Genomic DNA, 5000 nt, shown 5'->3' on the forward strand with positions numbered 1-5000 from the left:
TCTGTTGGGCTCTCTCTGTATATCTTTCTGTCTTCTGTTTGGCTCTCTCTGTCTTCTATTGGGGTCTCTCTGTCTCTCTCTCTCTTTCTTCTGTTTGGCTCTCTCTGTCTCTCTCTCTTTCTTCTGTTGGGCTCTTTCTGTCTCTCTCTTTCTTCTGTTGGACTCTTTGTGTCTTCTGTTGGGCTCTCTCTGTCTCTCTCTCTGTCTTCTGTTGGGGTGTCTCTGTCTCTCTCTCTGTCTTCTGTTGGGGTCTCTCTGTCTCTCTCTCTGTCTTCTGTTGGGGTCTCTCTGTCTCTCTCTCTGTCTTCTGTTGGGCTCTCTCTGTCTCTCTCTCTCTTTCTTCTATTGGGGTCTCTGTCTCTCCCTCTTTCTTCTATTGGGCTCTCTCTGTCTCTCTCTCTGTCTTCTGTTGGGCTCTCTCTGTCTCTCTTTCTGTCTTCTGTTTGGCTCTCTCTGTCTCTCTCTCTGTCTTCTGTTGGGCTCTCTCTGTCTCTCTCTCTGTCTTCTGTTGGGCTCTCTCTGTCTCTCTCTCTCTGTCTTTTGTTGGGATCTCTCTGTCTCTCTCTCTGTCTTCTATTTGGGTCTCTCTCTCTTTCTCTCTCTCTTTCTCTCTATCTTTCTCTCTCTCTCTCTCTCTCTCTCTCTCTCTCTCTCTCTCTCTCTCTCTCTCTCTCTCTCTCTCTCTCTCTCTTCTCCCCCCCCCCTCTCTCTCTCGCTTTCTCTCTCTCTCTCGCTTTCTCTCTCTCTCTGCCACACTCTTTCTCTCTGTGTCTTTCTCTCTCTCTCTCTCTCTCTCTCTCTCTCTCTCTCTCTCTCTCTTTCTCTCTCTGTCACACACACTCCCTGTGTGTCTTTATATCTATCCGTGTCTCCTATTTTCTCTCTCTCTCTCTCTCTTTCTCTCTCTCTCTCTCTCTCTCTCTCTCTCTCTCTCTCTGTCACACACACTCTCTCTATGTGTCTTTGTCTCCTACTCTCTCTCTCTCCCTCTTTCTCTTTCTCTCTCTCCCTCTTTCTCTTTCTCTCTCTCTCTCGCGCGCGCTCTCTCTCTCTGTCACATACACTCTCTCTTTGTCTTTGTCTCTGTCTCCTACTCTTCCTCTCTCTCTCTCTCTCGCTATCCCTCTCTCTCTCTCTCTCCCTCTCTCTCTCTCTCTCTCTCTCTCTCTCTCTTTCTCTCTCTCTCTTACTCTCTCTCTGTGTCTTTGTCTCTGTATGTGTTTCCTACTCTGACTCTCTCTCTTTCTCTCTCTCTCTCTCTCTCTCTCTCTCTCTCTCTCTATCTATCTATCTATCTCTCTCTTTCTCCATTTCTTTATCATTATCATTATTGTTAGTACTAATATTATCGCTAATATCACTGTCATTATAAAGATGATAATGATAATCCTCACTGATCTAACCGAACGTTTAACCTTATCTTATATGTTCTGCCGCATCTTACTCTAACCTGACCTAACCTGACCCAATTTAACCTAATAGGAAAACATAATATCATATGATATTACTATACTATATATTGCAGTACGTGTACCTCCCTGACATATAGTGTCTTCTCTATTGCAATTCCCTTACGAAAAAGGAGCTTGTATTTGCATGTCAAAGCTGTTAGTGATTAGATTCTAGTAAAAAATGATTGGGGAATGAATTGACTTTATATACAAAAAAAGGGAGAGGGCAAGATATATATATATATATATATATGGGGAATATGCAAGAGAATATGAATGGACTAATCTCCATTCAGGCAGAAACGTGAGTTCATATTTGTCCCTGTATCTTTCCTTTTTCTCTTTATCTATCTATCTATCTATCTATCTTCTCCTCTCTCTCTCTCTCTCTCTCTCTCTCTCTCTCTCTCTCTCTCTCTCTCTCTCTCTCATTCTCTCTCACTCTCTCTCTTCTTTCTCTCTCCTCTCTCTCTCTTCTTTCTCTCTCCTCTCTCTCTTCTTTCTCTCTCCTCTCTCTCATTCTATCTCATTCCTATCTCTGTCTCTCTCTCATTCTCTCTCACCCCCCCTATCTCTCTCTCTCTTTCCTTCTCTCCCTGCCGTTCTCTCCCTTTCTCTCTCTCTGTCTGCAGGGTCGCTGCAGTACATGACGAAAAGGTCCGCTCGACACAGAGTAATCGATAGATAATGAAAAAAAAAAACATCCTGGCATTTCCGATTATTGTTGCTCCGGTCACTAAGTGGAGCTGACTAGCCGACCATTGACTGGCCAACCATTGATTGGCCAACCGTTGACTGGCCAAACGTTGACTGGCCAACCATTGACTGGCCAACAGTTGACTGGCCAACCATTGACTGGCCAACCGTTGACTGGCCAACCGTTGACTGGCCAACCGTTGACTGGCCAACCATTGACTGGCCAACCGTTGACTGGCCAACCGTTGACTGGCCAGCCATTGACTGGCCAACCATTGACTGGCCAACCGTTGACTCATTGACTAGCCAACCGTTGACTGGCCAACCGTTGACTGGCCAACCGTTGACTGGCCAACCGTTGACTGGCCAACCATTGACTGGCCAACCGTTGACTGGCCAACCGTTGACTGGCCAACCATTGACTGGCCAACCGTTGACTGGCCAACCATTGACTGGCCAACCGTTGACTGGCCAACCGTTGACTGGCCAACCATTGACTGGCCAACCGTTGACTGGCCAACCATTGACTGGCCAAACGTTGACTGGCCAACCGTTGACTGGCCAACCATTGACTGGCCAACCGTTGACTGGCCAACCGTTGACTGGCCAACCATTGACTGGCCAACCGTTGACTGGCCAACCGTTGACTGGCCAACCATTGACTGGCCAACCGTTGACTGGCCAACCGTTGACTGGCCAACCGTTGACTGGCCAACCGTTGACTGGCCAACCGTTGACTGGCCAACCGTTGACTGGCCAACCGTTGACTGGCCAACCGTTGACTGGCCAACCGTTGACTGGCCAACCGTTGACTGGCCAACCGTTGACTGGCCAACCGTTGACTGGCCAAACGTTGACTGGCCAACCATTGACTGGCCAACCGTTGACTGGCCAACCGTTGACTGGCCAACCATTGACTGGCCAACCATTGACTGGCCAACCGTTGACTGGCCAACCATTGACTGGCCAACCGTTGACTGGCCAACCGTTGACTGGCCAACCGTTGACTGGCCAACCGTTGACTGGCCAACCGTTGACTGGCCAACCATTGACTGGCCAACCGTTGACTGGCCAACCGTTGACTGGCCAACCATTGACTGGCCAACCGTTGACTGGCCAACCATTGACTGGCCAACCATTGACTGGCTAACCGTTGACTGGCCAACCATTGACTGGCCAACCATTGCCTGGCCAACCATTGACTGGCCAACCGTTGACTGGCTAACCGTTGCCTGGCCAACCATTGACTGGCCAACCGTTGACTGGCTAACCGTTGACTGGCCAACCATTGACTGGCCAACCATTGCCTGGCCAACCATTGACTGGCCAACCGTTGACTGGCCAACCGTTGACTGGCCAACCGTTGACTGGCTAACCGTTGACTGGCTAACCGTTGACTGGTCTCGAGGTGGGTACATAACCCAGCTCGGATAAGAGGAATAGCCCGGGAACAGTTATGATAATGATCACAATGATGATACTTGGAGTAATAATGATAATGATGATAATAACATTAGTAGTAGTAATACTGGCAATGATAATGATAATAATTCATATGATGATAGTATTGATAATGATGATGTTAATGGTAAATCAAATGATAATAGCAATGATAATGCTGATGATAATTAAAATGATAATGCTGATAAGAATATTGATATTGGTAATGATAAAAATAATGATAATACTAATAAAAAGGGATATAGTAATAATTATGACATCAGTGATGATAATGATAATGGCGATAATAATGATAATAATAATAATAACAACAATGACGATAACAATGATAATGATAATTAGTGTCCCTAATAATAAGGGTAATGCAAAGAGTAAGAATAATAGTGATAATAATAATCATAAGTACAACGATGTTAATGACAATGATAATAATAATGATAATAAAGATGATAATGATAGTGATAATGATAATAATAAGAAAATAATTTCAAGGTAGATAATAACAATTTAAAGAAATCATCCTTATAACGAAATCATCATTACCACATCACTATTTTACACCACTCGTATCATCATTATTAACATAATCCCTCATCTCCTCCTCCAACATGACCCTCACCATCATCACCATACTACGAAGGCATGGTGTGAGAGTAATATCCAAAAGGCAATATCACCTTCATCATAATCCTTTAACACCATTGTTATTTATGGATTATACATGTTATTTACAACTCCGGCCTAATTCATACTCACAAAGGATAATGCAACGACCCACAAGGGATATTTCAACGTTCTATTCCTCTTGGTGTACTAAATATACTGTGATAGATGGCGTGTCGATATTCTAAGCTGTAGCGGGGCCTGTCCTGTGGTGTGTAGGTAGGTAGGTGCATTGGGATGTTCTCGGAGGGGAGGGAGGAGGGGAGAGGGGGGGGAGGGAGGGAGGGAGGAAAAGAGGAGGGAGGAAGGAGGGAGGAAAAGAGGAGGGAGGAAGGAGGGAGGGAGGAAGGGAGGGGGGAGAGAATATGAGAGGGAGGGAGGAAGGAGAAGGGAGGGAGGGATGGAGGGAAGGAGAGGGGGGGAGGAGGGGAGAGAGGGAGGGAGGGGGGAGGGAGAGAGGGAAGGAGGGAGGGGAGGAAGGGAGGGGGGGAGAGAATGAGAGAGGGAGGGGGGAAGGAGAGGGGAGGGAGGGAGGGAAGGAGGGATGGGAGGAAGGGAGGGAGGGGGGAGAAAGAGAGAGGGAGGAGGGAGGGAGGGAGGGAGGGATGGGAGGAAGGGAGGGAGGGAGGTGGAAGGGAAGGAGGGAGGAAGGGAAGGAGGGAGGGAGGGAGGAGGGGAAGGAGGAAGATAGGAGGGAGGAGGGAGGGGGAAGGAGTGAGGGAGGGAGGT

Source organism: Penaeus japonicus, unplaced genomic scaffold, assembly GCF_977035675.1.
Source record: "Penaeus japonicus unplaced genomic scaffold, GWHDUDI00000001_assembly GWHDUDI00000029, whole genome shotgun sequence".
Taxonomy (NCBI): domain Eukaryota; kingdom Metazoa; phylum Arthropoda; class Malacostraca; order Decapoda; family Penaeidae; genus Penaeus; species Penaeus japonicus.